General features: G+C 32.2%; 1 pseudogene; it reads right to left on the bottom strand.

The window, feature by feature from the left end:
* Positions 1 to 7,999: 7,999 nt before the first annotated feature.
* Positions 8,000 to 22,287, bottom strand: LOC148872167 (wall-associated receptor kinase-like 9 pseudogene; annotated as a pseudogene).
* Between the last annotated feature and the right edge of the window lie 722 nt (positions 22,288 to 23,009).

Raw genomic sequence — 23,009 nt, 5'->3', positions numbered from 1 at the left:
CCATTTAGCGATGGATGTATGTGCCGCAATAATAAATTTATCTGCCATTGTTGATTATTTGTAGTGGCAGTTTTAATATCTGCCACTAGAACCTATCTTGATGTGACATACAGCGGCGAAAGACAATCCGTTGGGGATCCGCCACTATAACTCTATAGCAACAGATTTTTTTACTTATTGCAGCGGATATGTCCGCCACTAAAAGCCTTTTTTTGTTGTAGTGAGTGATGGGGTTTGATGGTTAGGCAGTGCCAATGCGAGGAATTGTGATTTAGAATGTATCGAGCAATAAGGATCGTCAAATTGGGATATTTCTTGATGGAGTGAAATGGTCATTTTGGGTATAGGAAATGAAAGATGGTCAATCAGGACCTCCAAGAAGGTGATGGCATGGTGTATGTGTATCAGAGGGCATATTGTGATGCAAATCTGTAATTTGGATAATTATGTCTGATGAGAACTCTCGATTTGGAGTCTTTTCAAATGAGGGATAAAATGGTCATTTTAGGGTTTAAAGCTTGTTGGGTTATTGACTGGGAGGTTTTGATAGGTTTTGAGGTTGGATGGTGCATGATAACGAATATCTTGAATTTGGAGAGTATTGAGCCATGAGGGTGGTTCATTTGGAATCATTTTAAACGAAGGGTAAAATGGTCATTTTAGAGTCTAAAATGCAATAGATCATCAATTGGGTGATTTTGATGGGTTGGAGGTGTCAGATGATGCATGACGATGGATAACTTGAATATGAGGCGTATCAAGCGATATGGTGATTTATTTGGAATCTTTTTAAGTGAAGGGTAAAATGGTCATTTTAAGGTTTAGAATTTGATGGATCATCAATCAAGAGGTTTTGATGGGGTTTATAGGTGTTGGATGATGCATGACAATAGATTTCTTGAATTTGGAATGTATCGAGTAATGAAGGTGGTCCATTTGGAATCCTTTTAAGTAGAGGCAAAATGGGCATTTTAGGGTCTAAAATTGGATGGGTGGTTGATCAGGAGGCTGATGAAGGTTTTGGTAAAGTTTAGATGTTGTAAACTGTGTACAAAATGAAGATCTTAAAATCGGAGAATGACGACCAATAAGGATGGTTGATTCAAAATCTTTTTAGATTAGGGGTAAAATAGGTATTTTGATGTAAAAAATTGGGTGGATGGTCGATCAGAAGGTTGATGGAGGTATTGGTAAAATTTGGAGGTCTTGGATATTGTGCTGCGATGAAGATCTTGAAATAGGTGAGTAGTAGCCAATGAGGATGATTAATTCATAATCTTTTTGGATGAAGGGAAAAATGGATATTTTGAGGTCAGAAATTTGGTGAATGGTCGATAGGAGGTCTGTTGGAGGTTTTAGGAAGGCTTGAGTGTCTTAGGGGAGGTGTCGTAATGGAGATCTTAGATTTGGAGATTGGCGGCCAATAAGGATTATTAGTTTGAAATCTTTTTGGATGAAGGGCAAAATGGGTATTTTGAGATATGAAATTGGATGGATGGTTGATCGGAAAGTTGATAGAGGTTTTAATATGGTTTGGGGCCTTGGATGGACTATCTTGATAAAGATCTTGGATTTGGAGAGTAGTAACCAATGAGGATAATTGGTTTGAAATCTTTTTAGATAAGGGGCAAGATGGTCATTTTGAGGTTTAGAATTTAGTGGGGGGTTTTAGGAAGGTTTGAGTGTCTCGGGGTAGGTGTTGTCATAGAGATCTATGATTTTGAAACTAATGTGTAGCGAGATTGGTCGATTTGGAATGTTTGCGTATATAGGGAAAAATGGGGATTTCAAGGTTTGGAATTTGGTGGATGGGTATCTTAGTGTCCTTGGAGTCTAATTAGAGTGTTTGATGATTTTAGAGGTGTTGGAATCAAGAGAATCTGAGTCGTGGGTGTTTTGGCCAATGAGGGGGCTTAAGATACGATCTTGATTTGATGGATGGGTAAATGAGGGGATTTTAGTTTGAAACTTGGTATACTAGCATGAATTTAAATTACATGGCTGGGAGGGTTTGATCATTTTAGGGATGTGTGGATCGTATGTTCTAGGCTCGAAAATTATCATAGTGTCAGATGCATTGAAATAGAATCTCTTATGGATGAATAGCGAAATTAAGGAATTTAGGGTTGAAATGTGGTGTGATTAGTTGTTCAAGGATTTTGTTTCATACGATGGACTCTAATCATATGGCGAGTGTGGTGATGTTGCATAATCATTGCTATTAAAAGGGAATTTTGTAGATTTAATGGTAGATTTGAGGGTATTTGAGTTTTAGATTTGGTTTGCTAGGGTTTTGGCATGTTCTAAAATGATTGGTAAGGTTTGATCCAACACCCAAAGTGTGAGAAGTGGATAAGAGAAGTATCAAGTATTTTTGGAATCAGAGAATTACAAATCCTACACATCAAGAGGTTTTGATGGGGTTTAGAGGTGTCAGATGATGTATGACGATGGATTTCTTGAATTTGGAGAGTATCAAGTGATGGGAGTGGTCAATTTGGAATCCTATTAAGTAGAGGGTAAAATGGCCATTTTAGGGTCTAAAATTGGATGGGTGATTGATTAGGAGGCTGGTGAAGGTGTTGGAAAAGTTTGGGTGTCGTAAAATGTGCACAAAATGATGATTTTGAAATAAGAGAGTGATGGCCAATAAGTATGGTTGATTTAGAATCTTTTCAGATTAGGGGTAAAATAGGTATTTTTTATGTTAAAATTGGGTCGATGGTCAATCAGAAGGTTGATGGAGGTATTGGTAAAATTTGGAGGTCTCAGATAGTGTGCCATGATTAAGATCTTGAAATAGGTGAGTAGCGGCCAATGAGGATAATCAATTCAGAATCTTTTTGGATAAAGGGAAAAATGGGTATTTTGATGTCTAAAATTTTGTGGATGGTAGATAGGGGTCTGATGGAGGTTTTAGGAAGGTTTAAGTGTCTCGGGGGAGGTGTTGTGATAGAGATCTTGGATTTTGAAACTAATGAGCAATGAGATTGGTCGATTTTGAATGTTTGGTATAGAGGGAAAAATGGGGATTTTAAGGTCTAGAATTTGGTGGATGGGTATCTTAATGTCCTTGGAGTCTAATTGGAGTGTCTGATGATTTTAGAGGTGTTGGAATCAAGGAAATCTGAATTGTGGGTGTTTTGGCCAATGAGGTGGCTCAAGATGGAATCTTGATTTGATGGATGGGCAAATACGAAAATTTTAGATTGAAACTTGGTATACTAGCATTGATTTAAATTACATGACTATTGGGAGGGTTTAATCGTGCTAGGGTTTTGATTCATATGGTGGAGTCTGACCGTGTTACGAGTGTGGTGATGTAGCACAACGTTACTATCAAAAGGGAATCATGTAGATTTAACAGTGGATTTGAGGGTATTTGTGTTTTGGATTTGGTTTTTTAGGATTTTGACATGCTCTAAAGACATTGGTAGGGTTTGATCTGGCACCCAAAATGTGAGAAGTGGGTTAAAGAGGGGACCGGGCAAAAATTGGATGCTTACACCTTGGTATTTACTATCAAAAATGGCAACATTATCTTTTGGGCCACCATTTCATTGTGAAAATGGACAAGAGAAGTATCATGTATTTGTGGAATCAGAAAATCACAAATCCTACACATCAAATATGGCTCTATAAGCTCATGGGCTTGATTTTCCTATTGAATATAAAAAGATGCAAAAAATACAGTAGCTAACTTATTATCATGACACAATTAAAAGAAGAATTCAATTGATACAATGGTGGGTTAACTCATGGCACTTTCAGAGCCTATTCCTAATTGGTTAGAAGCTATTAAAAGAGAGTAGGTGAACAACCCCACCATCTAAAGGCTCAAAAATTTGCAAGAGATAAGGGAGTCAATGTAACATTAAGGCTGGGACTATCGAGTTGGGTTGTTTTACTACAAGGACCAAATATATTTGGAAGAACAATCTGAACCGATCCTAGATATAATGCCACTCATGAAGGCTACTTGAAGACAATACATCGACTACATAGCACCTTCTATTGGAGGGATACAAAGTGCCATGTGAGTGAATTTATTAAAGCTTGCTACACTTTCCAGCGAGTGAATGGAGGGCAAGTACATCCAGTTGGGTTTTTACACCCCTTATCAGTTCCATCCATATCTCCATGGGTTTCGTTGAAGGACTTCCCATTTACCCTGGGAAATCTGTCATTCTTGTAGTAGTTGACAATCTTAGCAACTTTGCACACTTCATCGCTCTTACAATACATCCATACATAGCTTAAAGGGTTGCTCAGATCTTCTTTTCGATAACATCTTCAAACTATATGGCATTCCTAGCTAGATCCATATTTAGTGTTTGGGACCTGATGTTCACTAGCATCTTCTGGCAAGAAATATTTCAAATACAAGGCAGTCCCTTCAACCTCACTTCGTCTTACCATCCCCAGATGGATGGACAAATAGAAGCCACTAATTGCACCTTGGGAATGTATTTATGGTGCTTTGTGGGCTCTTGGTCTAGGACTTGGTGCAAATGGTTGTCATGAGCCTAGTTTTGCTACAACACCAACTAGCATTCATCCATTAGAAAAGACCCCCTATGTGGTGGTGTATGGATGAGCTCTACCTTCCCTCATAGCTTATGTACTAGGTACAACCAAGTCAAAAGTTGTACAAGGCACTCTCTATGGATGACCACGTCCACCTTCACCATATGCACCAAGGGACTCTCCACAACTTTTGACTTGGTTGTACCATGTGCATGGGCCATTTAAGCCCACTTGGACGTGGTCAAATAGTTCTCTCGACAAATTTCAGGATTCTTAGGACTCTTTTATTTTTTTACTTGTTTGGCCATTATTCCCTACTTTTAGGGGTGAGCAAAAAAATTGAAAAACCGAACCGATCGAAACCAAACCAAAAAATTGGTTAACCAAATTGGTCGGTTCAGTTTGATATTCTTAAAAAATCGATAGTTTTGGTTTGGTTTCGGTTAACCATTTAAAAAAAAACCGATGGTTAACTGAACCGACCGATATATATACAATAATATATATAATATTATATTATATTTTATTTTTGAAAATCGAATAAAAGAGTTCGGTAGTCTGAGACTTTCAGCCTTTCTCTTTGAAATTTGAACCTTTCAATTGAAAGTTGTTCGATAGCCTTTCTCTTAGTCTTTTCCCTTTTCTCTCTCTCAGTCTCTCAGTTTTCCCTTTTGTCTCTCTCACTCTCTCAATTCTTCAACTCTTCTCTTCTAATCTTCTTCTTCTTCTTCGACTCTTCTCTTACTCTTCTTCTTTGACTCTTTGTATTCCCCACTCCAGACGGCCGCACGGCCTGTGCCAACCACCAACATGGCAGCACCAAGTAGCAACACTGGTCGCTGCCTTGCTGGCAAGCAAGCACCAACGGTCCAACGCCATCTCTGACTGATTTCTGTATCTCTCTTCTCTCTCTTTCACCTATCCTCTCTACGTCTCCACCGGGCGCCACCTCTCAAACTCTCACTTCAGGCACCGACAACAACCACCGGCACCAACCAGTCTGGCACCGACAACAACCACCAACAGTTTTAGTTTTTTATATTTTTTTTAAATGCATAAAAAAAACCAAAAAACTGAATCACGGTTAATCGGTCCACCGATTTCATCGGTTTGGTTTCAGTTTGGATATTTAAAAAACCGTTCAGGTTGATTCAGTTTGAAAAAATACCTCACAGTTCAGTTAACCGTACCGTGAGCAACCCTACCTAGTTTACACTCCCAATAGTTCCATCTCTTAGTTGTAACATTCTATATATAGTCTTACTATTATCAATGGAGTTTATCATTGGGTTTTATTTCTTAAACAAAACTATTGTTGGAACCCAGATTTCCTACTCACTCTTTACCTGTCGTGAATTGCACACATCTCTTTAGATGTGTGGCTGCAAGTCACCGCGGGTAGAGAGTGGGTAGGAATAGTGTGTAGGAAATCCCGTTTGCTAATGTTGAGGCCTGGGTTTCCTCGAACTAACAACGTATCTTTTGTTTTTAGTCAAGATAGGGATAAAACTAACTTTTGGCCCCCCCTATCCATGTTTATTACATTTTGGCCCCCTCAAAAGAAAATCCTAATTCCGCCCCTAGGGAAGATGTTTCCCTCTTCACCACCGGCACTCAATTCCAGCCAAGCTTCTTTGCTCCGACGCCCTGTTACGAGATCCCACTCATATATATAGCCTCAAGAGTGCAACATGGCAAGTGACAAAACTTACATGCATGAAGACCAGAAACGTCCAAATGCTTATCTTCTCTATACTAATGGGTCATAGGATCCAACAACAAACCAAGAGGCACAAGTAGTATTACTAAGGACTAATATGGCTGCCTTTCAAGCACTTGCAAGTGGACAATGTACAGCCCCAAGATGTTGAACAATGGCGAGCCATTAGTGGTTTAAGAGCAATTTTACGTAGAAATTGTACTCCAACCACCGAGTGCTAGTTTTATCTATTATAACTTGCAACTGAATTAGTGTACAAACAGGAGAAGAGATTTTCAACTAGCTCGTGGTAGAAGGATAAAAGAAGTGAAGCTACGCATGGATGCAAAACGGATAGTGCAGCACGTGAATAGCTAAGAACAACAGAAATTTTAGATTTAAGTTCAATTATTATTTTGTTTAGTAAATAAACTTCCTAAACATTTTGTAGGGCATGTAAGTAGATCCTCGAACAATCAGGCCCACGTATTAGCTTTTAGGGCATGTAAATATGGGGAGGAAGTAGAATATAACTTGAAAGAAGTCAAGTATTCATGTTGTGGAAATAAATGAAGCTTAAGACTTCCTAAAAAAGAATATAACATATTAAGCTTAAGACTCTAATTGTAAGGATAGCAATGTAATTTGAAGCACTTTTGTGCTCATTGAAATCCTTTTCATTAAGTCCTTTATTTAAGGTATTAATTCCCATTAACATTTACTGAATCTTATTCTTGACAAAATACCCCTATTTTTGAATTTGGTCCCTCTCTAATTGTGAGGACACAAAATATAATTTAAGCTACTACATTTCTCATCATTCAGTTCCTGCTCATTAAGTTTTATATTTAGAGTATTAACTCCGATTCTTTTGTATAATCCTATATTGATTAATTATATTAAAGAAAAATAAATATAACAAAGAATTATTGTTTTTATTGATGATAGAAATAAAATACAAATTTAAAACCAACCCAAAAATGAAATTTGTTTTCAAAATGCATCAACCTTATATGTCATAATTAATAATAATAAAAATTTAAAAAGAGAAAAGCACACAAAAGTATAAAAATACAAAAAAGAAATTGTAGAAAACATTTGATCACATATGTAATATTGCATATTCATCACATTAAACAAAAATAAGTGTAACACATAAGAATGATTTTTATAAACATAGAAATATAAAAAAAATATAGAAAATTTTGAAACATACTATTTACTATCATCGTCATCATCAAAGATTGCGTGTGCAAAGTATGTACACACTTACTAGTAATTAGAAAAGAAAAGCTATTGTAAGTGTTTTTCCTTGTATAGGATCAAAATTAGTGTTGAGCTGGGTATGTAAACTAATAGCCAAGATATTATCTTTTTCTCTTGAATTATGCTAAAATATTGTCCTTTCAAGATACCATTTATACCCTAATTTATTAGTGTCAAATATGGATTATATAGCTAACTCGTATGCCTAAAACACAACTGTAGTGAAGCAACAAGGGCATGTATACACATAAGCATAAGAAAGTTTGAGTAAACATAAGCATGGGAGAGTCTACATGATGCATATCTAAAACATTATGTCCATACAATATAAATACACAACATGTTACATTTTAACAACTACACAAGTTCAATATTTCTAGTATATATCTTTATCCTAGTTAAGAAAGATGACTAAAAGGTTGGATCATGCAGTAGTTGTTGTACATCAAGTTGTGATATGGCATTATTCTCCAAACTTTTACATCCTGTTGAAGTTGAACCTGTATCCTATAGACCTAGTGGCTTATCCATGATGCACTCGACCTCTTGAATTTTATGTTGAACTTGAGAATATCCTTCAATCCTCTTCAATCCCTCAAGCTCCAATACAACTTCTTTCATTGTCGGCCTTTCATTTCCATTTAAATTCAAACATTTTTTGCTATGTTGGCAACCACTTGGATTTCATGTTCTCTACCACCTTTTAGGACTTGAGCATCAACAATATCAAAAAGATGGCTCTCCATTATTGAAGAAATGAAATATGTCACTAAGTTTTTCCCTTCTGCTGGCCTAGTAGAAGAAATTGGCTTCTCCCCTGTTAAGAGCTCTACAAGAACAACTCCAAAGCTATAAACATCACTCTTCTTTGTGAATTGATTTGACTGAAAATATTCAGGGTCTATGTATCCAAAGGTCCCTTTTACCATAGTTGTTAAATGAGTTTTATCAATTGCAATTGACCTTGAAATCCCAAAGTCAGACACCTTAGCCCTACCTTTGTCATCTAAGAGGATATTTGAAGACTTTATGTCTCTGTGGTAAATTGGTGTAGAAGTTGCTGAATGTAAGTAGGCAATTGCTCCTGCAACTTCTGTTGCAATTCTTAGGCGGTTGTCCCATGAGAATGGGATATCCTTACTTGTAGAAAAGTGTTCCAGCAGAGATGAACTCATAAACTAGTAATGAAATTTCTGTCTCTAAACAACAACCTAACAATTTAACCACATTCCTATGGTTGATTTGATAAAGTATGACAACCTCATTTATGAATTGCCCAAGTTGACTTTCATCAACTATCTTGGATTTCTTAATTGCCACAATTCTACCATCTGACAACATGCCTTTATAAGCCCTGCCTTTGTCCCCCTTGACCAAGAACTCGATTTTCATTATATTGACCAGTTGCCTTTGCTAATTCTTCTACTGTAAATACTTTTATTTTCTCAACATTGCCTTCTCTTGACAAAACTTGTTGTTCTAACAACAAGCCACCATTTCTTTTATAAAATTTTTCTTTACGTTTCTTTATTTGTCTTTTCTTCAAAACCTGGTATAGAAAATAATTAGAGAGAAGTAACATTATACCTAGTCCAGCGCCTGCAAAATCCAAGGAAATTGAGGAGTCAAGAATAACTAGAAACAGAAAATTGTAGAAGTTATATGTATATATGTATATATGATAAAATTCCAATTAGATAGAAATGTATTACAAATTGAAAATAGTGTATTTTATGTTATATATATTATACACGTACAAACATGTAGAATCTATTATGTATAAATTTAAATATTTTTATATTATAAAAACCTATAATATATTTAATACTATAAAATGAATTTCAAACAAAGCTTCCTATATTTTAACATTATAATTTAATTATTTTCTAAATCTTCCTATCATTAGTTCAGTCCAAAAGTGGAATTACATTTTATAAGATGGCATTCTTTTGTAGATTTAAAGTTGAGTGTTTTGACGTGGAGTTAGAGGAAAATTAACGTAAAGAGTATTTTCTCTTCTTTTCCCTAGGCAAGACTTGTGAAGTATTTACTTTTCTACCGCTTGCTACTCCTTTGCATTTGAAGTATATTTATTTGGGTTCAACTATGATATGGAAAAGATATCATATCTAAAAAACTTCTGACCAGTTAACTGGAATCATAAACCTAGTAGCCAATCAGGTGTTATTTATCAAAATTCATGGGTGAGTTTTGATTGATCAGAACTCTTCCCATACCATATCTTTTCCACATCATAGATTTTCCCTATTTGGGTATTAAAAGGAAAGCAAATATTAGAGTGAAAAAATAAAAAAGAAATCGCATACATATATTGTAGAGCTTTGTATTTGTCGCCCCCATGTTTTGATAATTAATTCTTACTTTATTTTCTTAGAAAAAACACCTAATCTAATATATGTGTACATATTAAAGTCTTCAAACTATAGTATCTAAGAAGTGGATACTTTCTTCTCTCGAATAGAAGTTTTCTTCCTCACACATGTTTGTTTACTCTCAGAAAATGTGAGATATGGGTCCAAATTAGATATATGGCTGTCTAAAAAATTCCACTCTAAAGTATATGGGGCTATATTAATCTTTGTAATTCAATTTCCTAATTCAAATGAAAGTTATTATGAAAACGTTAAAATTACAAATTAAATTTGACTTAATTTTTTAAATTAGATATGATTATAGAGTAAAATAATAAATATTGAATCTCAAATAAAAATAATATTATCTATATGTATGTATATATAATATTGGATAGTCCATGTTAGCATGTCTCTCATTTGAAAGAAACTATTTATCTGTTTTCTCTATCTTTTGTATTTTGAGTATTTTGTTTTGTTTTAAAAATATAAAAAGTAATCATTGTCTGTTTTGATTAAATCAATAAATCTGTACACTATTAGAGAGAGAGAGAGACCTTTGGGGTTTCCATTGCCTCTTATTTTAATGCATGCTATTATTATATTTAGAAAAAGACATTTAAGTGAGAGAGAGAGAGAGAGAGAGAGAGAGAGGAAGTGTGTGAATAATAATGCAACATAAATAGGTTGAGGTTAAACAATCAAACATAAGACAAAAAAAATCCACTAAATTTCCACTTAAAACTAATAAATATTAAAAATATTTCAATTCCACCTAAAAATCAAACTTAATAAACACTAATAAAACTAAAAAATTTAAATACAAAAAATATTGATTGATAGTTTTAATAATATTATGATTTAAGCATGGATTCAATATATTGCAAATAGAACCTGTGTTTTAAGGTTGTACTTTGTACTTTGTATTAATGTATTTTTAATTAATTAATTTTTATGAGTTGAGACTTTACTGTGTATAGTGCCCATACTACACAAGAGACTTATATAAAATAGAGGATCCATTAAAAATGATAAACAAATTAATGAAAATTTAAAATATAGATCGAACTTGTTTTATCACTCATCTAGAAACCCATAACATGTGATACACAATACAAGATATTTTTAATACATACAATTATAACAATAATAATAATAATAAAAATAAATATATAAATAATACTAATATATAATTATAACAGTAATGATAATAGTAATCTATATATAATTTGAAACCTAATAATTAATTACTATAATTAATAAAAATTAATTAGTAGTTCAAAAATTAAAAAACTAAAATAGAATTTAATCTTATTTAAATATAATTAATATTTATAAGATAATTAAAATTAATAATAAAAAGTAAGCAATAATGAAAAATAAAAAAATAAACTATTTACATTCCATATTTTCTTAGGGATGACCATTTATATCTTAGCCCAACCTTGGACTCAAGCAAATATTTTCTTTTGATCTAGGTCTAGCTTAGATCTACACCAAGCCCACAAATAATGCAAGTAGTAAGGCTGTAGAATTAATAAAACAAATTTCTAAAGTTAATAAATAATATTAAATTTTAGCAGATTTTATTTAGCAACTATTAAAAATTAAAAAATTAATACAAATTAGTATTTATAAGATAATTAAAATTAATAATAAAAAGTAACAAATTATTTATAGCTTAACATAACCCGATTAGATCTATAAGTTTTCTGGCTCAAGCAACTATTTTCTTTTGAGTTAAGTCTAGCTCAGATATGCACCAAGGTCGCACATAATGTGGGTAGTAGGGCTGTAAACGGATTGGATTCAAATCAAATCCAGCTGCATCCACATCAACATCCGATTATGAAATCTAGACCTACATCCACACTTGATTATTATTAGGTTGGATTTTGAATTTTAAAGTATAAGTGTGCATATATATAATTACACATAATATCTATGTCTATACATAATTATACTACATATCTACAAAATAATAAATTTTTATTAGATGTGAATTTTAATCAAATTGGATGGGATCAAATCCACATCCTGTCGAATTATTAACCAGATGCAAGTTCTAAGTTCTAGCATCCAAATCTAGGATAATCGAATCTGAAGCCTAATTGGATATTGAACTTTTGAAATCCAATGACGACCCTAGCGGATAGGGCTCAAGCTAAGCAATCCCTAATAAACTCAACTTGTAAGATATATGTATATATGCTAAACATTATTATATATTATTTAGATAAGAAATTTTATATTAATATATATAGAAATGTTATATGTTTTTTATAATAGAATAGAATTAAATAAAAAATATAATTTGTAAGAAAATCATGGTTTTATAATTAAACATGGGCAAGTCTGTAGGCCCAAAGAAATATTGTAACACTTAAGGTGTGGACTGGGCTAGGCCAGTTAACCTTAAAAACTGGTAATACATTATCAAAATTACACTAAATGGGGGTAGCCCATCCCTCATACCTCCTTTCGCTTCAATACTATTTAAAAAAGTTAAAAGAAAACCCAAAGTAATGCATGCATGGGTTGCACTCGGTTTGGTCTAGTCCAATTATGAATATTACGATGCGTGCAACTTGGGTAGGTTGGGTCGAAATGAGGATTGATCGAAGCCTAATCCAAAGTCTTAAACCTTGAGTTTCAGCTTAGATTAATTTAATTATGACAACATGCGAGAAGGTCTCCTCATAATCGACTCTTTCTTTCTGAGTGTACCCTTTTGCTACAAGTTGAGCTTTATAGGTCTCAACCTTTCCATCAGGGCCCTCTTGTGGGTTATAGAAAAGATACCCTATGGAGTCCTTGGGGTAGCCTACAAATAAGCAGCGACTAGTTTTGGATTCCAATTTGTCTACACTTGTCTTTTGACTTATGTTGGACAACCCCATATTTTCAAGTGTCTTACACTTGGTTTCTTTCCAGTCCATGGCTCATAAGGAGTCTCTCGAACTGACTTAATTGGAACACGATTCAGCACATAAATTGCAGTCTCCAATGCATGCCCCCAAAAGGATATGGGCAACTCTGAATGGACAAGGAGTGATCGGACCATATCTAGTAGAGTCCGATTTTTTTTCTCTCTTATGCCATTTAATTGTGATGTAGCAAAAGGAGATAATTGTGATATAATCCCATTGTCCTTTAAGTAGTCCCTGAATTCTTTAGAGAGATATTCACTTCCTTGATTTGATTGAAGGGTTTTGATTTGTCTCCCCAACTATTTCTCAACTTATTGTCTAAATTTCTTGAACTTTTCAAAAGATTCAGATTTATGTCTCATTAGGTACATGTAACCATATCGAGAATAATCATCGGTGAAAGTTATGAAATAACAGTGTTGGTTTCGTGTCTAAACATTCATGGGACTACATATAGTATGTATTAGGTCAAATGTTCCCGTACTTCTTTGAGGCTTACATGTAAATAGCCTTTTTGCCATTTTTTCTTGGAGGCAAGGTTCACAAGTTGGTAGATCTTCCACAGTGAGAAAATCTAGAGGACCATCCTTCACCAATCTTGTGGTACATTCTATACTAATATTGCCAAGTCGGTAATGCCATAGGCACATAGGATTAACTATATACCGTGCTCTTTTCTTGGGGATGTGTTCCGATACAGTTTCGGTCACATTTGTTTTTAGAGAATGATCCATTCTCAAGCATTTTGTGACTAACGAATTTGTCATTCAATTTAATTGTAATCTTATTACTAAACAAAATAGAATAACCATCCTTACACAACTTAGAAACTAATCAGATTTTTTCTAAGTAAAGGTACATAAAGACAATCTTTTAATGTAACAATTCCATCTCTAAAAATTAAATCTATTGCTCCTATAGCAATAGCTGCAATAGTTGCAGTCATCCCCAAGTTAAGCACAACCTCATCATCATTCAGCCTTCTGCTTTCCTTAAACGTCTGCAATGTGTTACATACATGAATAAAAGCCCCAGAGTCAATACACTAGGATGAAGAAGTGACCAATTTATTGATCTCTATGGCAAGAGATTCAGAATTACATTCTTTGTTCTTGGGGATTCCAAATACTAAGGATAATTCCTCTTCCAGTGCCCAATCTGCTTATAGAAGTGATATTTATTAGATAACTTATTGCTCTTCTGCATTTCTAATTTGCCTCTCTTTTTTTGAGGCCTCTTTTTACCCTTTTCTTCCTACCAGATTTGCCACCTTCAACAAGCATGGCTATCGGCTTATCCTTGTTAATTAGTTCTTTGCCTCTTTGCAACATATTGCTAAGCTCCCACAAGTTAACTTTTAGTTTATTCATGTTGTAGTTAATGACAAACTGATTGAAGGATAAGGGTAGTGTGTTCAGGACGGTATCAATCTTGGTGTCATTGTCAAGTTGGGAGTGAAGATCCTCCAATTCATTTATATAACCTTTCATTTGTATGACATGGTTATGAGCTGGTTAGCTATCACATTGGGAGCCTTAAGGTTTATTTTAGGTTAAACCTTTCTATTTTAGGTTAAACCTTTCTATTTGGTAAGTGCAAACCTATCACATTGGGAGCCTTAAGGTACAATGGAAGAGTGTTTTATTTTAGGATAGGCCTCTCCTACTAGTTTATGACGCCCCTTTCATCTCATGAAGCAATTCCACTAATTATCTCAATGAAATAGATAGCCCAATTTCATGGTGCATCTCCACCCACCAATTCAACATGTTTTCATATTAATGATGAAAGGCCTTTAGAGAAATTGTCTTATGATATTCCCTATCTCATTGCACTTATATTAATCATGAGGGAACGTGTATACCAGTCCATAGGTCGAATTTAGGTCATACCATAGTGGCTCCCACTGACTTTCGTAAAGTCTGATTCAAATGGGCCCTTAATGGGATAGGGTTCCCGTGAGGTTTCTCTTGGGGAGGAAACTATTGAAGGGGCCCATTATAAAAATAGATCATATAATGATCCATGGGCATCATGGAAATAATGTGCATTTAGCCATGATGACTGTGGAGAGCCACACAAGTCAATACATGGGCCAAGCACTTATGGCCCATGAACGAATCACATCCATTCAACACATTACACACACTTACATAATTAATCTATATCGATTTAAAACTTGTAAAACTCATATCCATTTAGATTAACACATGATTATCACATCAGTGGACCAAGTTATCTAATAATTTATCTTGGTATATGGGCTAAATTGCAAAAAACAGTTTGGCCAATGTAGCAGTCCATGCTGAAATGGGATAGTCTTGATTTATTCTAACATAAAGGGGGTTTTTAAGTATGGGCCGAATTGGTCTATGCAATAGGCCATCAAACCCACCATGATCCAAGGGGATGTGATCAGATCTCAAGGAACCATGGGTTCGATCCAACAAGATTGAACCAAAACTATGTCAGATCGGCCTAGGGTTTGGTGTCTAAAACATGCATCAATTCACATAGGTAATGATATGAAATTCTTGGTTATGATTCACAATAATATCAGCGAATAAATAGCAAATAATCAGAAATAAAAGGCTAGGGATGATAGTGTGATCGTCCAAATCCAATATGGACAAAAACTGCATTTCTACGAAACTATAATTTGTATATTGATCTCCATTTGCAATCTCTATCTTCTCTGCAAGCTCCGGCGATTTCTCTGATGTAAAAAAATAGAAAAACCCTAATTTTTATTGCTTACATAAAAAAAACCTAATACATTCTTTCTAAAAAAGAAAAATAATTAATTACAGACCACATAATCAAATTAATAAATTCGTTGTAAACAAATCTTGTGACCATCAAGATTTTGATCTCCATCACACTTTTAACCCAAGATTTCAAGAATCCATAATAGAACAATTATATAATATATCAGAATATGTATATAAAAATTTTAGATTATTTTCCCACTCTAAGAACCGAATTCTCAAAGATTTATGCTAACTGCTCAAATCAGCTAGACTAGTTCTTGTCGATTTGAATTTTGGTTAAAATGCAGTTTGGTTCAGTCCAAGGGCTAAACCTAGTACTCTGATACCGTTGTTGGAAGGATTAGGATCCATCATATGGATGGCCAAACCATGGTAGATGATTAGGTGAAATTTCAAAAAATTCCTAATTCTTCTAGGAATCGAATTCTCGATGTTTTGAAAAACTGCATTTTTTACAATCGGTCTTGCAATGAATTGGCCCAGATTTGAAGCCAATCAAAGAAAGAGATGTGTACCTGATATGGATACCACAAACACAGATCACAAGGTGGAAGTTCATGCCTAAATCAGTCATAAAACCAATCTCCACTGAAGATGACTCATTGTATTCCTGAAGTCAGTTCAGTAACATAGTTTTCAACAAAATTGCAACCCAACTGCTTGGATTGAGTTAGGGAAATTGAGCCTGATATATCCTAAATTTTTCTTGGAAAAATCAGAGGAAAAGCTGATATATATCATCCCAAATAGCTGAGGTCAAACTAGAAAAGAACTGGGAGACAAAAGGGTGTAGAGAGAACCAGAAACTACAAAATTATGAAGTTGTCTTGGACTGGTCCGCCCCCTCCTCTTTTATAATCTCTTATGTAGCTATCTCCTAATCTAATTAGGAGATAATCTAGATCTAAATCAGATCTGGACTGTAATTAGAGATATACCTTATCTTCTTTTAAGATTAGGTTCTCCATACCCAGATCCAAACCCAAATTCGCCCCACCAGCTATAAGGCCCTTGACCCAGGGGTGTTGCATAGACAACTTTGGCCTGATTTGTATGGCGTGGGACCCCACAATGACCATACATAATTCCACATGGGTTTGGCCTAGCCTCTGTTAAAAGGCTTGGCCGTATTCACTACTAAACGCAGTGAACCCCTGAGCACATCACTATGGGCCCAACATTTACACTTAAATGATCATTGAATTCAGTCATCCTATGAAGACTCAAGGATAATGGACTTAAGTAAGATAAAGCCCAACAAGTAATCATCCCTTAATGGTCTCTTACACTTAACTAGACCTGTTCATGGGCCGGGTCGGCCCGACCCCGGATGGGCCTGAACAGGTATATGGGCCCGTGGGCTTAACCTCGGGCCAAAAAGCCCAGCCCGTAATAAATTCGAGTCGGGCTCGGGATTTGCCAAAATAGCCCAGCCCGAGCCCAACCCGACCCGACCTATAATTAAACTTAGAAGCCCTAATCGAATACCCCTCTTTTATTCACCTCTTTGCCTCTTTCCCTTCTTTTTCCAGCCGAACCCTTCTTCTCCACATCCTCTTTCCCTTCTTTATTTTCTTTTTTTAATGTAAATAAATTCTGATTTATATTGATTATTGAATTCAGAATTTATATTAAATTTATATTCTTTTTTAATGTAAATAAATTCTGGTTTATATTGATTATTGAATTCAGAATTTATATTCTTTTTTTAATGTAAATAAATTTTGATTTATATTGCAGAATTTATATTGAATATTATTCTTTTTTAATGTAAATAAATTCTGATTTATATTGATTATTGAATTCAGAATTTATATTCTCTTTTTAATGTAAATAAATTTTGATTTATATTGATTATTGAATTCAGAATTTATATTGAATTTATATTATTTTTTAATGTAAATAAATTCTGATTTATATTGATTATTGAATTCAGAATTTATATTGAATTTATATTCTTTTTTTAATGTAAATAAATTCTGATTTATTGATTATTGAATAGGGAAAATTTCTAATTTTTTTTATTAGGTCGGGCTTCGGGCTCGGGCTCGAGCTTCGAGCTTTTTGTTAGGGCCGGGCTCGGGCCCAAGTTGTAGACCCGTTGGTCAGGCCGGGCTTGGGCTTGGGCCTAACATATTTCCATTAATGAAGAATAAAAGCCCGGCCCGACCCGGTCCATGAACAGGTCTACACTTAACCTCTCAGCCCATAATGATCAAACACTACCCGATAGGGAAGAACCTCTCCCCTATCTGCAAGGTACAATGTCACACTCTTTGCTCGGATAGATTATATGAATTAAAACCTTTTGCAAACATTTTTTATAATATATATATATATATATGTTTGAGATTTGCAAAACCAAATCTCAAACATAGTCGAAATCCACTGTCGATAGTTTAAGTATCTATCAGAGAGAGTGTAAGCCTTAATTCACTTTGTCTGACAAAGGGGTCAATCCTATCACTATGATCACCCACTTAAATAAATTCTCAGACTGCCCCAACATACCTAGGTTTTGATCCTCAATGGACCTCACTGATTGGCATATCAAAGATAGCCCAATCCTACACCTAATACAATACTATAATCAAGATTAGGTGTTATGTGTAATTTTTCAATTTTTCCTATCAATCTCTAAGGTCTAAGACATAATTAGAAAATGGTTTGGGTTTAGTGTTTCATCCAAACACACATTGCATGCGCTTTGGGTCTAACCCTAGCAGTTGAGACAAAGTACCCCAGCTTCTTTGGCACAACATCAGTGTCAGCCTTACCAGGATAAACTCTCCAAGTCTATCTAACGGCTAAGAACATTTTAAACTAACACAAGTCTCATAAGTGTCCAATTTAAAGAGTAATTTCATAGAAAAATAACAATATCAACATGAAACAATAATGTACTTTTATTCGTTTACAATAAATGTATCTGTACATCAATATGATTGGTACTAAGGACATACACTGCCTAACACATACTATCCAATATCTTGCATAGCTCATTAATGTTTTGCCTTAGACAATGCAACAAGGTGGCTCACATTCTTGCTTGACATGCTGTTACTCTAGTTCATACATGTACTTGGTCATGTCCGCCTCCTTTTCTTTCTCAATCCCTTCATCTTTACTGTAATCACTAAAAAAGAAAAAGAAAACTATAATTGGGTCTAATTGGGTTAGACCCGATTGTCCCAATTAATAACTAGGATGCTTGCGGTTATATGTATGAGTTCGGATTTCCTACTAACTAATATATACCCTCCTCTCTAATAACCTAATGAAAACAAGCCACTTGTCCCACCCACATGTAAGTATTTTATCATTTTTAACAAATTATGAATGAACTCTCCATTACTTGTTTATTTTTAAAGAAATACCTATTTTTATACATAACCTTTTTTTTTTAAAACACGAATATCTACTCTTCCCCCTTTAATTCCGTCCTCTTTGATTCTTAACTATTAGATTATTAGGGGTAACTTATTCATACATTGATTGCATAACACCTTCTGCATCTAATTTCCATATTTAATTCTATATTGAAGAATAGAATCACCTTATATGTATATATATATATATATATATATATATTAAAACAAGGCAGTGAAGAAATGTTTTCCTTTTTTTCCTTTTTTATTTTTTTAATTCCATGTCATTTTTGAAACAACCAATGAGATGCACTTTCCCAATAACCTAAATAATCTCTTCTCCTAAAATTTATCCTATACTACCTCCATCACTTTCTCCAGAATTATCTCTAATTCCTTTTTATCTCCAAAATTATCTCCAATTTAGTAGAGAATTTCTCTCTTAAATTATTTCTATTTCTTATTTATCCTCTTCCCTACTTTTTATATATATTTATCTAAAGAAAGTTTGGATTAAAAAATTTAAGAATTATTTAAATATTCTAACAAATTATATAATAACTTTCAAATATTTATTAAAAAGACAAAAAATAATTTTAGATTTTTACAAAATATATCATGAAATTATGTACTAACAATTTAAATTATGTTTTTCTAGATTATCAATTTAAATGTTTTTCAAATATTTCATAAGATGTAATAGCTTTAAATAAATAAAATTCAAATAAAAAGTTAAAATAATGAAATTATCTAATAAATAATTTTTTATTTTTACAAAATATATCATGAAATTATGTGCTAACAATTTAAAATATGTTTTTCCGTATCATCAATTTAAATGTTTTTCAAATATTTAATAATATGTAATAGATTTAAATAAATAAAATTCAAATAATAAAAAATATTAAATATTTTATAGGTTATTTAAATATTTAAGTAACTAGATATTTGACATAACTAGTTTTTAAATAGTTAAAATAAAGAAATTATGTAATAAATCTAAAAAAATTGTGAAAAGTAGAAAAATAATTACAATATAATATTGAAATTAATAATAATTTAATATTTTTACATAATATTGTAAATAACTAATTTCACTTATATCAAGTAATTACTTTCAAAAGAAATAATATTTATTAAAAATAATTTTAAACTCTTAATCTGTATTTATTATATAATTATATATACTAAAAATAATATTTATTGTATTTTAGTAATTATTTATTGTTTTTTATGATAAATGTATTTCAATGATTATGTATAAATTTATTTTGTTTTGTTATTTAAGAGAAAACTTTCAATAACTATTGGAGATTAAATTACTATTATTGAAAATTTTCAATTTAATTTATTGTACTTATTGTATTTATTGTATTTTTGTTTTAACTTATTGATTAATATTTATCAGAGATTAAAATATTATTTGAGGTTATACTATTTATTGACTAGGTTAATATGTTTTTAGTACTTATTGTATTTTTGTAATTATTGTATATTTCATTGTCAACATATTTTCAATAATTGTTTATTTTTGCTATAAATTTTCAATAATTATTGGAGATTAAACTATTGTTATTTATCAGAGATGAGACTATTAATTTAGCTGAAATTATAAGTGTTCATGAGTTGGTTCGGTTTGATTGCAGGCTAGTTGGCCAACCAAACTGAACTAGTCAGGTTGGGAAGTTGGTCAGCTGAAACCGATTGACATTTTGTGAAAACCGACCCACTCATGTTGTATTGGTTTAGGACGATTTTTTGGTTTGGTCAGTTGGTTCAAAAACAATAATGTTTATTGGTAATAATTTGAAAAGCTTAATCTATATTTATTATATATTTATGTATACTAAAATTAATATTTGTTGTATTTTAATAATTATTTATTATTTTTTGTGATAAATATATTTTAAATAATTATTAAATCAATTAATAATATATTTTAAATAGTTACTGAATAACTGTCAATTATAATACATAGATTAACATCTTAAATATTTAGTTAAATAACTAAATATTTTAAATAATGAAATATTAAACACAACTAGATTTTAAATAGTTAAATAACAAAATTGTGTATTAATATTATTATAATTTTATGGATTATTAAATTCAACAAGTAATAAATATTTTAAAATTTAAATAATTATATTATTTTAATAAATAAATAATATTGTAAATAACTAATTTCATTGATACCAATTAATAATTCTAGAAAATAACTTTCAAAAAAATTTAATGTTTATTAATAATAATTTTAAAACTTAATCTATATTTATTATTTATTTATATATACTAAAATTAATATTTATTTTATTTCATTAATTATTTATTTTTTATGTGTTAAATATATTTTCAATAATTATGTATAAATCAATTTTTGTTTTTTTATTTAATAGAAAATTTTCAATAATTATTGGAGTTTAAACTATTGTTATTTGGCTTTTTAAATTTAATTTATTGTGTATTTCCTCTATACATTTTTAATAGTTATTAGAGATTGAAGTATTGTTCATCAGTTGGTTTGGTTTAGTTGTATGTTGTTTGGCCAACCAAATCGACCTGGTTAGGTTTGGGAGTTGGTCACTCAAGTTATATCGGTTTGGTTCAATTTTTGGTTTGGTTGGTCAGTTCAAATGATTTACAATTAAAAATTAAATTTAAATTTTGAAAAAAATTACAATGGCATTGTTAAAAAAATTTTAAAAATTAAATTTATGATATAAAATGTTTTAGCTTAGGAAATATTGGAATTTTCCTACTTTCTTGTATTGAAAAAATATATTTAAAATATAAAATATTAATATATATTTATGGTCAGGTCATTCCATTTTAGTCAATTTACAAATGGCCAAAGTGAAACTATAGGAAATTGTTGAACCAAAGCCAATATGAAGTAATAGAAATCAAGTTGGTCAGTTTCACTAGTTTGATTAGGAATGGAAACGGGGTGGGGTGGGGACGAGGAGCCTCTCCCCATCCCCGTCTCCATGGGGATCTCCACTCCCCATGATTCTTTATAATGTCAACCATTATGTTTTTTGTTTTTTTTATTTCATTTAAAAAATAAAAATATAATAATTAAAATTTATAATCCTATTAGAAAAGACTCAAACATATTCAACCATATTTTTAAAAATATTAACATATAGACGTACATATATACATATATACTATATAAATGTATGCGTATATATACATATATTAGTGGGAATCCCATGTGACGGGGATCGAGGTCCCACAGGCAGGGAGTGCTCTCCCAATCCCCATGCCATCCCCGTTGAAAATTTCCCCCACTTCGTCCCCGCGAGGGGCAAAATCATCCCCATCCCCATCCCATTCGGGGATAATCCCCATGGTAATTGGGGAAATGGGAAAATTGCCATCCCTAAGTTTGATAAACAACCCTATCTAAAATTAATTATTGTAATTTTTTGTTATAAAAATTATTAAAAGTAGTATATAAAATATAAATGACTATTAATTATTATATAAAAAATTGTATACTATTACATGTTTCTATTATTTATCTTTAACTTAACAAATCCCGTGCATCACATGGGTCCCCTCTAGTATATTTTAAAACAAGAAAGTCTAGAAATTTTCTCCTTTTTTTATTTATTTTTATTTTTTTTAATTCCATGTCATTTTTGAAACAACCAATGAGATGTACTTTCCCAAAAACCTAAATAATATGTTCTCCTAAGCTACCTCCCCATTATCCCCCACTTTCTCCTAAATTATCTCTAATTCGTATTTATCTCCATAAACATTTCTAGTTTAGTACAAAGTTTCTCTTCCAAATTATCTCTAATTCCTTTTTATCCTCTCCCCCAATTTTTATCTATATTTATCTACAGAAAGTTTGAATTAAAAAATTTAATAATTATTTAAATAATCTAACAAAATTATATAATAACTTTAAACTATTTATTAAAAACATAAAAAGTAATTTTATATTTTTACAAAATATATCACGAAATTATGTACTAACAATTTAAATTATGTTTTTCTAGATTATCAATTTAAGTGTTATTCAAATAATAAAACTTTATCATTAAAAAATAAAATCTTATTTA

This window comes from Nelumbo lutea, chromosome 2 (genome assembly GCF_056320005.1).
Source record: "Nelumbo lutea isolate HS-2025 chromosome 2, American lotus-T2T, whole genome shotgun sequence".
In the NCBI taxonomy this organism is placed as follows: Eukaryota; Viridiplantae; Streptophyta; class Magnoliopsida; order Proteales; family Nelumbonaceae; genus Nelumbo; species Nelumbo lutea.
This window is presented reverse-complemented; position numbering and strand designations above follow the sequence as displayed.